This window comes from Orcinus orca, chromosome 5, assembly GCF_937001465.1.
Source record: "Orcinus orca chromosome 5, mOrcOrc1.1, whole genome shotgun sequence".
Lineage (NCBI taxonomy): Eukaryota > Metazoa > Chordata > Mammalia > Artiodactyla > Delphinidae > Orcinus > Orcinus orca.
Genome location: NC_064563.1, coordinates 116,193,287 through 116,206,759, shown reverse-complemented (window position 1 = coordinate 116,206,759; position 13,473 = coordinate 116,193,287). Strand labels below are relative to the sequence as shown.

General features: G+C 39.4%; 1 protein-coding gene across 1 annotated transcript in view; it reads right to left on the bottom strand.

Annotated features, from left to right (window-relative positions):
- The window catches only part of ROBO1 (roundabout guidance receptor 1), a 1,104,762-nt gene extending 1,092,877 nt beyond the window's left edge, over positions 1-11,885 (bottom strand). The window contains exon 1 of the mRNA XM_049709943.1: positions 11,640-11,885. The gene's annotated coding sequence lies outside the window, so the exon portion shown is untranslated. The remainder of the gene's footprint in view (positions 1-11,639) is intronic.
- Between the last annotated feature and the right edge of the window lie 1,588 nt (positions 11,886-13,473).

The window sequence follows — 13,473 nt, the reverse complement described above, 5'->3', positions numbered from 1 at the left end:
TCTCATTCCAGGATACCACTTTAAAAATAGTTTTTAATAGGGCTCCCCTGGTGGCGCAGTGGTCGGGAGTCTGCCTGCCGATGCAGGGGACGCGGGTTCTGTGCCCTGGTCCGGGAAGATCCCACATGCCGCGGAGCGGCTGGGCCCGTGGGCCATGGCCGCTGAGCCTGTGCGTCTGGAGCCTGTGCTCCGCAACGGGAGAGGCCGCAGCGGTGAGAGGCCCGCGTACCGCCAAAAAAATAATAATAATTTTTAATATACTCACAATTCTCAGAATTAAAGTGATCAATTAATTTGTCTAGTCAGAATATTATTCTAATAAACTAATAATATCAGGCTCTTCTTTCTACACTCTTGCACTTACTAACCTGAATTCAATTTGGCGGAAAAAACCCTGCAATCAACAGCATCTGGCAAAAGAGCATGACCGGGTCAACAAAATGTATTACTCTCCTGAATAAACAATTTACCCAGCTCATGCCCTTTGCATGGTACATGAATAGCCTTATCTTTGTGTAATGTACGAAGGGAAGTAAATTTCAGGATGCTTTTTCTTTTCACTTTTACGGAGCATAGTTGATTAACAATGTTGTGTTAGTTTCAGGTGTACAGCAAAGTGATTCAGTTATACATATACATGTATCTATTCTTTTTCAAATTCTTTTCCTATTTAGGTTATTACAGAATATTGTTCAGTGGTCCCTGTACTATACAGTAGGTCCTTGTTGGTTATCTATTTTAAATATAGCAGTGTGCTCAGGATGCTTTTTAAGTATGATAGATCATCAGCCATGAAGAAGAGTTATCCATAAGATTCCAAGTTGGACCTGCCTAGAAAATTTACCGGTAATAGAATAGGAGGGTGAATTAAAGCAGTATTATATTAGAAGGTGAATCATCACACTAAGGAAAGAAAACATAAAAGGGGAGGATAGGACTGTTGCTTTTCTTTATTTTCCAGCACTGAGAGCAATCCGTGTTCTCACCATCACTACAGTAAGACCCTTCCTTGTACACATCCTGCCCCCCAAGGAGTCAGCAAAGGAGCAGATGCTCCATAATCTTCAATTCACGATATCCGCATACATTTGTGTCACTGGAGTAGTCCCATTTGATCATTTAGTCTTTGATCTAGCAATTTGCATGTGCAGGTGGCTAAGACATTGCCTTATTGGCCACTTTGTATCAGCCCCAGCACAAAGTCCTCCTGGGGTTTCACATCTACTTCACTGCATCCAGTTATGCAGTGATTTCATTCCAAACCCTCCATCATACCTCAGCAGCTGTCGTATCCAGAAGCACAATGCTCATTGTTAAGGGTTTTTTTCCTCCATTAAATGTCCTTGTTTAGTACAGTACATACCACAGACCAGATGCATTGTATGTATGTTCATTTTACATAAAATTTCTTTTGGCTTATCACATTTCTCTTATTATTAATAGGCAGAGAGACTATTCTGTGGAGCTGCGTTAAAATTAACATTTTAAAGGGCACTAAGACACCACATTAGAAGGATAAATATTTTTCTAAGGGATGAAGGTATCCAACCATAAATGAACTTAATATATATTTAACAATGTAATTTTTTACTATGGTAAAATACACGTAACATAAAACTTACCATTTTCACCTTTTAAAGTATACAACTTGGTGCATTCACATTGTTGTACAACCGTCACTACTATCCACTTTCAGAACGTTCTCATCATCCCAAACTGAAAGTCTATACTCATTAAACAGTAACTCCTGTTCCTTCCTACTCCAGCCCCAATAACCACTATTTTACTCAATGTCTCTATGAATTTGACTGCGCTAGGTACCTCATATACGTGGAATCATACAGTATTTATTCTTTTTTTTGTCTGACTTACACCGATTAAGATAATGTTTTCAATGCTCACCCATGTTGCACCATGTATCAGAATTTCGTTCGTTTTTAAGGTTGAATAATCTTCCCTTGTAGGTATATATCACATTTTGATGATCCCTTTATGTGTTGAATGAATTTGATTTCTTATCTTTTGGGAATTGTGAATAATGTTAGTATGAACATGGGAGTAAAAATATCTATTCCAGTCTCTGTTTTCAATTCTTCTGGGTATATACCTAGAAGTGGAGTTGCTGGATCATATGGTAACTCTGTTTAGTTTTTTGAGGAACCACCATACTATTTTTCACAGTGGCTGCATCATTTTATATTCCCACCATCAATGCACATCAGTTGTTGTGTTTCCACATCCTTACCAACACTTGATATTTTCATTTTTCTCGCTTTCTTGTTCCTTTTTGATAATAGTCACCTAATCGGTATTAATATAAAATTAAATTTGAAAAAGAGTGAGTGAATTTATGTCCTCATCTGAAGAAATCTAAATCTTAAGTGATAGAATTGTTACCTCTGCCTCAATCCTATTTCTTATATGCCTTTGTCTTAAAAGGTGATGTTTGCTATACTGCCACCTCAGGCAAGCAAGTTTTGGGAGAATATATAAGGAATTCACCAAAGATAAACTTTAATACTCCCTTTGGTTTCATATCATCATTATCTTCTTGGTCAAGTTGAGATTATCTGTTTCTTTCCATAAAGCTGCAAAATTATCCTCACCAACACAATCATAAGAATAATCCAACACAATGGCAGTTTTCCATTGAAAAGCAAATGTTACCAGCATATCCTATAGGATTCATTCATTCATTCATTTGTTCCAGATTTTACTGTGAGTTTATTCTCCCCAACACTGTGCAACAGAAGTTTCTGTGATGATAGAGGTATTCTACATCTGCCCTATCCAATATGTTAGCCACTAGCTATATGTGGCTATTGACTATGTAAACTGTGACTACTTCCACTGAAACTTAAAATAATTAAACTTTAATTAATATAATTAAATATTCAGTTCCTCTGTCACACTAGCTACATTTTAGGTCCTCAATAGGCACAAACAGCTAGTGGTTAGAGTGTTAGTGCAGTTTTAGATGGATACACTGAGAAATTGCTTATCATCTTTCTCCTAGTTAGTCAAAGTCTGGTCATTAAAACATACAAATATTGCTTGTAATAAAGGGTAGTACTGGTAAGTACTAAGACCTACTGAAACACAAATGAAAGAGAGACACGTTTCCTGGGGGGAAATTAGGAAATGCTTCAAAAAGAGAGGTAATAATTATGTTATATCTTGAAGGATGATTATGACCTCACTAGACAGAGAAGGAAAAGGATATTTTAAGTAGATAGAAAGACAAAGGCAATGACTTGGAAACAAAATGGCATGTTCAGGGACAGTGAAGTGTGTGGTGTATTAAAAGAGACACTATGCCTAGGGAGAAGTGAGAGAAATGGAAAAAAGTTAGAAGAGTAATCCTGAATCTGAGTGTGAAGGGCGATATACTGAATACTTCAGACTTGCATCATATAAAGAGTCAACAAAAATAATGAATAAGTAAGGCTACATCATGAATTTGTTCATTTCCTAAAATAGTTCCTTTCCTCGATCAGAGTAATGATAAAGAGCATTAATTGAAAGGAATTGAAATTAATGGCCTGGGTGTAATTATTTTTTTGACATAGAGGCTTTAAAAAAATTCATCTTTTTTCAGGGAAGGTTATAAATAGAAGATTCTCTCATTGGCTAAAGCAGGCCATTCTTAAACTCTTTTAAATTACTACCCAATACTTAAGTAATCTAAGACTTGTTTAGCACAAACCATGTTTGTTTGGTATTGTTGTTCACTGCAGAATAAAAAGCAAATTATTTCAGAAACTGCCTGTGACAGTAAATAAGCAGGTGGAGTTGTTTTACAGTCTTCCTAGTTCCTGACTCCAGAGTAAAGTTCAATATAATATGTACAGTGCACTGAAACAATTTCCTTTCTAAATTTTTTTGATTGGATTAATATTTTAGGGTACTTATTCAAGGGCTACAACATTGATCAGAAACTCTTTCTGGGACTGATCCAGTGGGTAAAGACTCTGCACTCTCTCAATGCAGGGGACCCGGGTTCAATCCCTGGTTGGGGAACTAGATCCCACATGCCACAACTAAAGATCCCGCATGCCACAACAATGACCTGGCGTGGCCAAAATAAATAAATAAATATTTTTTTAAAAATTAAAAAAAAAAAGAAGCTCTTGGCTGTTGTGCTAAAATGTTCTGCCTCCAGGTTATAATTCACCTGGCAAATGGTCAATCATGCTTCACTCCTAGAATGTTCCATGTTTCTTCCTTTGATCTATTGAAGTACATTTCTAAGGTAACTTTGCTACTGTCCTATAAACAAGGAAAGTGTGTCTTTGTGATATTCATTAATATTCTCTATAAAGAACTAAAACTAAAGTAAATGATTATAGGCATAGCTAAGGGTTCATTACACATGAACAATTCCCATACCTTTCAAAGAGATTGTCATAAAAGGCATTCGTCTTTAATTATGGCTGAATATAAAACCTATTTGGGTTGAAATCTTAATTAATGCTTTTCATTCTGGTTCATTAACATTTTGATGATTCAGTAAGATGACAGGACACATACCAACCTGGCAGAAATGACCAGAAAAACATGTCTTAAATGAGGGCAGTTGTCATGTAGTCTTATAATCCATCCACATATGGAACATTTGTATATGACTGTCACATTTCTTAGCATAGGAAGACTAAAAGCAACTGCAGATCAATCAAAGACCTGAATGTAAAAAGCAAAATTTTTAAATTTTTAGGAAAAATCTTCATGATTTCACAATAGGGAATGGTTTCTAAAACAAGATGTAAAAAGGAGAAGCCATAATGAAAAAGATAAGATACAGCCTATGGAAAAATGTTTGCAATGCACATACCAAAAATGAATTAGAATATAGAACATATAAAGGATTTCTAATAAATCTATAGGAAAAAGACAAATGCCTCAGTAGAAAAATGTGTAAAATATATGTTTTAGCAATTTACCATAGAGGAAACATGCTCACTGCACATATAATCAGAAAAGACATATTTAAACCATTCAAATGATAAAACTGGGAAATGTGACAATATTAAATGTTGACAAGGATAGATAGAATGGTAGATCACATGAATGCACTTGCAAACTGTAAATGCTGCAAGCACTGTGTAGGATTTGGGCAATATCTGAATAAAGGAAAGAAGTAAAACCCACATAGTCAAGCAATTGTACTCATAGTCATATGTCTAAAAAGTGTTGAATATTGGCACTGTAATACATGTCCTCCAAAAAAAATCATTTCTACAGTGTCTACTATAGTGGGAAATTAGAAATGCCTATTAATGAGACAGGGAAAAGTAAACTGTAGTAGGTTTATTAAAAAGGAATACTATACAGCAATGAAAATTAATGAAGTAGATCTCTCTGTACCAACTTCAATAAATCACATAAAATAACATTTCCAAGGATGCATATAGTATGTTACAATTTATATAAATATTTAGTTATTTAATACAATACTACATATGATTGAAGGGTGTACATATACTTAGTAAAATCAAGAAGAAATGCATGGGAATCATAATTGCAAATTTACAATGCTGGTTACCTCAGAGGTAGATACAATCTGAAAAAGTACATAGAGAAGTTCAATTTTATTTTTAATATGTACTTAATCTGGGTGGTAATTCATAAATATTCGTTTCACTGTTTTCTCTGGTTTTGCCAAATGAACGTGACATACTAATAAAAAGTCAGAGTCATTAAAAGCTCCAAGAACTCTGCACAGCAGCACTTCAACTCTAAAGTTTATCTTTCAAAATTCTGCTCTTGAGAAGTGTGCCTTCCTGATGCAGGCCTCTTTAATTTCAGTAAGAATGAATTACATGATTTAACTGACTGTACTCTGTAATCAAATCTTTCTTTGAAGCACAACAATCCAGGAAGCCATGCTCACAGCTCTCAATAAGATCTAAGAAGCTATGCTGATGGTTCCTCCCCCAACTGCCAAATTAATCTCCACATTACCTGGCTGAACTGAGGAATAAGCATTGTGATAAACTCCAAGTGCCTGGTTACACCTGAAATGCTTGTTGAAATGTGGATTCCAGAATTCCACTCCCATATGTTCTAATGTGTTCAATTTAGTGAGGGAGGGGAGTCCAGGGAGTGGTATTTTAAGTGTTATTTTTGTTGATTTGGAGGTCTTCTTGGTTCAATGGACAAAGTTTGAGGAATACTGCTTCGAGGAATTCAGTCTCATGGTGGAAATGAAATAAACAAATGCAATGGAATTTTGGAGATATTATTAAGAAAGGATTAGAAAGAGACATATTTAAATCGATTTGCTTAACATGAAAGTCTTCACAGAAGAGGTGACAATTGTTTTGTGTTTTCAAAGATCACCCAAGGATCAAGAAAGTGAGAAACATTCTGGGCAGAAGTTTCAACATAAACAAAAGCAGAGAGTAATGTCATATCCTGAGTATGTGAGAAAATGCAAGTCGATTTTCACAGCAAATGATAAAGCTGGAGGCTGAAAAGAGAGGAATTCTGGGTCCAGATGATAGAGTACCTTAAATAACATGATAAAGAGTTTAGACTTCATTGTTTGTGCTCTAGAAAGATGACTCTGCAGGCATAATACATACGAATTCAAGTGGGGCAAGAATGGAGGTGAGGTGATCGCTTAGAAGGCTGATCCTAGGAAGCATGAGTAGGATTTGAGGGCAGGTCTGTCTGTGGGAAGAAGAGGTTGGGTTCAAGAAAAAGAAAATCATCAGTACATATTTTTTTCACTGCTTGAATGTAGTGGATACGACAGAGGGATGTGTCAAAGATGAATTTTTCTGGATACATGATGTGCTATTGATGAATTGGAAATTCAACTAGAAGAGCAAGTTTGGCAGGAAGGATAATGCATGTGGCTTCAAATGATTTCTTTTACTATATTTTCCTTTAAAATATTTGTAATTCATCTCTACGTGGAGATGTCAAGTAGCTCCCTGGCCATATAAATTTGGCAACCAGGAGCAACACGTGGAATAAAGATATAAAATTTAGATTTCATTATTGAAACACTAGATTTGCATCACACCATCTGGGGTGACTGAACAGAATGAGAAGACAATAAGGGCTAAATTTAGTAATATAATTAGCAAATAGAAAATTATAGTTGACAGATAATTTATGTAAAATATACAATATAAATTAAAACCAAATTAGATGGCAGACGTTGTAATTCATTGGGAAATTCAGAGGTGTGTAAAAACTATGAGGATTGGAATAGACAGAGAAATTTCATGGTGGAGGAGAAGCATGAACCTTCTTACAAGTGAACAGGGTTTGGCCAAGGGGAGGCTCTTCCAGATCAGAGAAGCCATGTGTACAGAAAGGTGAAAGTGGAGGTGTACAATTTTCAATCTGAAAATAACTTGATGGACTCTTCCCAGACTGCTTGGCCATATCTGTCCACATTTCAAAGCAAATGATGAAGGCCCCATTTCACCCCTCTTCTCTGACCTCAAAAGATGATGATACAGTTGGGGTGGGGGTTAGAGGTGGAGCTTTCTTACTAAAGAAGTTATGGCTATGACATCCTTGGAAAGTTGCTGTTTACAGAAGATTGGTCTGGGGGAAATGCAAAGAGTGGTTTGGACAAGAAAACGATATTTAAGAGGTTCAGAAATTATGACTTCTGAAACAAAATTCAAAAAATAATAACTTTTTATTTAAATATGAGGGAAAAATAGGTCCATGACATGTAGGAAAAGCATGTACTATATCATGAAAAAGAGCTTGTTTCCAATGGTGAATCTGCCCCTTATTTGCTGAATGGTTATGTATATTTTGCTTAACCTCTCTGAGATTCAGTTTCTTCATAAGTTAAAGAAATCTAATAGTCTATTTCAAAAGCGTGATGTGAGGATTGAATGAAATATCTATTGCAGCTAGGGTGTCTAACACTAGACAGTTTTCCCCAGTTACTACAGTTTTCCCCAGTTACTCTTCTAGGACCTTTATTTCCTATAGAATTAGGATAATTGGCTGGTCCCTATAGCATATATTTTAGGTATAAACATGAATGCATCAACAATACTACTGCTCACTCAACTCAATAGTAAGTTTAGAGAGATAAATGATAATGTGACCAGGTCATAATTCTAGCCTACTATATGCAATTATGTTTTTGTTTCTGAACTCACAGATCTCAGAGAAAGAGAAAAATCAGTTGAGTTTTCTGGATGACAAGGAGGTGCTCATTCTCTAGTGGATTGGATGGAACCCCACCCCAAATGGGGCATTGCACCTGCTCATTTATCAAGCTGCCAAGGGCTGGCTTTGCTGTCTTGCTTTTTTTTTTTTTGCGGTATGCGGGCCTCTCACTGTTGTGGCCTCTCCCATTGCGGAGCACAGGCTCCGGACGCGCAGGCTCAGTGGCCATGGCTCACAGGCCCAGCCGCTCCGCGGCATGTGGGATCCTCCCGCACTGGGGCACAAACCCTCGTCCCCTGCAATGGCAGGCGGACTCTCAACCACTGCGCCACCAAGGAAGCCCCTGCTGTCTTGCTTTTTTCTTTTAAAATTCACATCTTGCAGTATTTTGAGTTGCTCAGCCTCATAATGTAAGTAACATATTAAAACTTGCTTAAATAAAAATAGCTCCTAATGTACCAAGTATAGATAATGCCAAAAGGTGTGATCTCACAGTTGAGTATAACATTACTTTCCAAATGTTGCATGCAAGTGCATAGCTTCCCTTTCATTTCTGATCAATGTTATTTGTATTTGAATTGAATCTTATAATTTAAAATAAAAGAACTATATAGACCAACAAAATTCTCTTTGGGGAGATATTAGGGTATTTTTCTTTATTTTGTACAGTACAGGGTAAGAGAAAGTCAGCTTTAAACCTACAGGACTCTCTGGGCAGCTGTGAGTCTCTCCCCCCAACCCCACACTCAGCACAGGTGCTGGATCACTGGAAATTACTAACCCTTCGCAGGATAAAGCCTAGAAGATGATAACACTGGTTCAAGGACAAGGGAAGGGAAGGGAAGTAAAAGGAAGTAAGTAGGAAAATAGAGCAAACGTGATTAACAGCTGTTTTCTGAAGCAAGCTTCCATCAGGGATCTGCAGCTGTGTCATTGTGCTTCAGTTCTGCAGATTATACAAGGGTAAACTGGAAGACTCATGGAGCAAAACTGATATGTGGAGAAAGGTTAAAGGCAGTCCAAAATCTATGGCAATGATATGCCCTAACTCCCTACTTACTCCTCAGTTTCACCCTTTCCCTTTCTTATGGGAAGAAGCTAGATGCCTAAGAAACAAAGTCCTCCTACTAACTAGACATTTGTTCTGGTTGAGCTATTGATGATTTTGGTATTTCTTCTGTTTTGGGAGAGGAAGGAAAGGGGTTGATGGAACACCAGTGGATCCTTTAATAAACCCCTTTAATAAACTCAACATGCTGTATGCCTTCCAGAACGCTTTCAAAAGAACTACAAGTACCTCCTCAAGATAAAGAGGAGATATCAGGATATGGGTGGAAAACGAAGTCTCAAAATACTCGGTGCTAGGAGCCTCCAGTTTGGGTCTGAAAGCCTAGCTGCCAGGCTTCTAGTTGGCTGCCTAATAAGTAGGTGGATTCTCACAATAATTTGTTTAGTATTACATCCTACTTGCCAAACAAACACAATGAAGGGCACAAATGTAATGAAATATTATTGTCTTATCCCATGTGCTCTGAGGAGTATATTTCCTCTGAAAGATCCCCTTCAAGCAACCAACATCCCCATGTGGACCATTCCTTAGGGTCCTTAATCTATGCCCCTTCCTCCAAGTGCTCAGCGGGGGTTGGCAATCCACCTTGAATTAAACAATCTCCCACCGCTATTTGGAAATACACAAACCATCTCTTCACAGCCCTTCGTGACACACAGCCTGGTACAATCACTTAAAAAGAAACAGGACAGATGACCCAGAGGAATTTACAAGGTCAGGGCACTCCCCGGTGGGGGCGTGAAAGGGTGGGAGGTGCTGAGGTCAGGGTTAAATGACACTGCCAAATGAAGCCCCCTGCCCTGCCACCTCCTTCCTTCATCTCTAGAAGGAGTCTCCAGTGAGCTCCCGCGTCTGGAAGCCTGCCCCTTCCGTGCCGCAGAGAGGTTAGGAAGCGCATTTCAAAGCCGCATCTAAAGCAGCCCACTTAAAAGGGCAAAGAAAAGCCTGGCCGATGACCAGAATTGGCCCAAATCGCTTGCTGCCGTTCTCTTCTCGCAGCCTCATTAGCGTTTCCCTTCTTTCCTCTTTGCCCTCTTTCCCCTTAGGGTACAAGTCCTCTCGGAAGCTTGGGGTGCACCCTAGGGATTTTCGGTTGGCGGCTGCAGCTCTGACCCGGGGCTGGAATGAGATGCTTTAGCATTCCGTCTGCCTATCCCACCTGTGGCCCCTGTAAGGATAGATAACCCGGGACCTCTGCGGCCAGGCGTGCGCGTCCAGCTCCGGCCCCTCGGGGACCTTGTGAAGCGTGGCTGCTGGGCGCAACCTCCGCAGCGCCGTAACCCCCTGCGGAGCGGCAGCCGGCTTGCCACGCCGAGCTCCCTCTCCACCCGCCCGCAGAGCTCTGCCCGCCTCTTCCCATTGTGTCCGCAGTGCTGCGGGGCTGAGCCAAGCGCCCGCCGCATCCGCGCCAACCCCCGAGCTGCAGGCGGGAGGAGACCGGGAGAGAAGAGGGGGCAGGGAGAAGGACCGAGAAGGGCACAGCGCTTCATCCGTAATGCAGAGGCACCTGGACCTCCCTGCAATACGTTTTACAGTTAAACGCTACCAACTAGAGCGCTTCCTGACACGTCCCCACTCGTGTGGTTTTTGTGTGTGAAAGATGGGACGCACCTTGTTCATTCATCTATCTGCGCTTCATCCTCTCGTCTCCCTCAGAAAAAGTTCCCCCTCTCTTAGCTTTAAGCCTCCATCTCTTCCACATCAGCACTCCATTTCCAGGCAAAAACCGCAGATTGAAAACACAGGTCTTGAAAGACCCCACTACATATCACGAAGAGTTTACCAAAATTCACCTAGTAATGCTGATTTTCAAAGCCCCCATTCTCATCCTCCTTCTTGGAAAATGCTTTCAAAGTTTGGGAGCTCAAATGGTCTTGGACCTGGTGGTTTCTGCACCCCAGTCCCCAATCATGAACCGCGGTGCGGTCAGAGACACCGAGATTACGCGGCAAAGTTGCCCAGCACCAACCCAGCAGGCCGCTGATGCTAAGAGCATCCTAAGAGGCAGCTCTTCTGTATGTCCCTGGAAAGCCCAAATGCGCGACCTAACCTCCCCCAACAAGGATTAACTCAACCACACACAACAGACACAAATCCCGGAAACTTCTTTGTGAAGCAGGCTCAAGCCCACTCTGAAGGGACATTCAGCACAACTTGCAAGGAAATAAATAAACGTCTCACTCATACAGGGAAACTTGTTGAATCCCGCCGAGCGAAAGGCTGCAATTTCCGATTTAGCCTGAAGGTTTTTGATTCTACCCACAAACATCCCGGTGCACTAGTCACAATTTCTGGACAAACTGCAGAGTGCTTTCCGCACCCATTCTGCACTCCAATCACCACCGCTATGAAACCGAGCGTGTGCCTCTAGACAATTCGAAAGCCGGCTGTCACTATCTTTGCCACCATTTGGGAGACTTACCCTTTGATAAGACTGTTTTCAGCAATCTAGCGGCTCCGCGGTGCAGGCGCAGCTCTCCAACTTTGCTGGGCACGGAGACCTTCCGAGTTCAACCAAGCAAAAGCTGTCTGTGACTTACAAATAAAAGAGTGGGAAATAGGGAGAGAGTGAAGTCGGGTTTCTTCTCAGTATCAGCACCCTGGAAGAATCCAGTCGTTCTTCAGTAGAGGATTCTTTCAACCCCGTTATCTGTATTACTATTAATGAGCAGAGCAGAGGGCATTGCATGCAAATAGGTCCAAGTGCGCGCTTCTATTGGTGGCTGCGGAGGCCCCTGGGTCCTACTGCTCTGGCGCTAAACTACGCAGCAACACTACGCACGCAGCTTCGGAGGCGCAGAGGGGAAAATAGATTTAATTGACTCGTTACCTCTGGTATTGTAATGCCTGCTGCGATGTTTAACGGAGGAAAAAAAACCCTCACTTTTAAACTCATGTCATGTGATCTATCATTTCATATTTGCTTTTAATTGCCTGTGTGGATTGGCTTTGAACATACAAAGGCTTTTTGAAAGAACATTTTCTGGGGAAAATCCACACAGATACATTTGGCAGGAAAACCCTCTTTTTTTTTTTTTCTGTTATGCATTATTCGGATGTAAATCCAGGAAATATTTATATAGTCAGATACTTCTGCCTTTCACTTAAATAAAATAGCATCTAATTTTATTCTTGAAAGTGCATGACTACTCAAAATAAACAGGTTAAAATGGCAGAAGCTAAAATATGAACGTTAAGATATTTGGGATATATTTTTTAAAGACTACTGAAAAAAAATGCCATCCATGACCATGCCATGGGCATCTTTTTTATTTTGCAAAATAGGAAATTTAGAAACATTTTATTAGTGAGTATTGACACAAAAATATAAATCAGCATAAAGATATCGATGTCACAATATGTCAAGCATTCACTATTCATTGCCACATTTTCTTTTTACAGTTTCTCTCTTTGCAAGCCCATTAGTGATGCAAATTGGCACAAGGAGATTTAAAGTGAGGCAGGCCTGTGGTGACTGGCAATTTTGAAATATTGTAATGTTGTGCAAAAAATCCTCCAGTACATCATCATTAAAGGTAGTTATCTTAAAAATTAGAATATTAATAGCTGAATCTTAATATATATAAATTTAAAGCCCTTAAGCATGCTTTTCCCTGACCTTTAATTTTGTGGAAGGCAAGAAATCCTGCCTGAAATGACACAGACTCTCCACCAAGTTCCATCTAAGATATTTGCTGATATTACAACTTAGGAAATAACATAATTTTATTGGGTTTTAGATGTAAATAGTAATGTAAATTTAATTACAAAATTATGTCTGTAATTTACAGCTCAATGCTGTTAGAAAGTGATACGCTGAATAAGGTCAGTAGCAACCAACTCATAAATTCACCAGCCATGTGTAAAGTAAATAAATGAAAACACAAAATGCAAAAATACAACAGAATTGAGATCTTATTCCAAACACATGTATAGCATTTGAATTTATGTAGTGTGTGCTACGATCCTTCTTCATTTCCATAACTCCTTCCCCTTGTAGCCTCTTCCCTTCCCCCATCAGTAACCCTTGACAACAGAAGTGTTACTTCAAGTCCAGGTTGCTTTTGCTGCTTTCCAGACCTACCTTACAGATTACATCCTTGTAGGGAACAGAATTAACTCTTACAGGACTGAGATGTAAAAGAAGAGTTTCCTTCAGCAGTTAGAAAATCCAGCATTGTTAGGTGTATTTCCAAAGTTTTCATCAAACATATATATTTGAAACATCCGTGACCACTAATTCAGAGTGAAAAGAC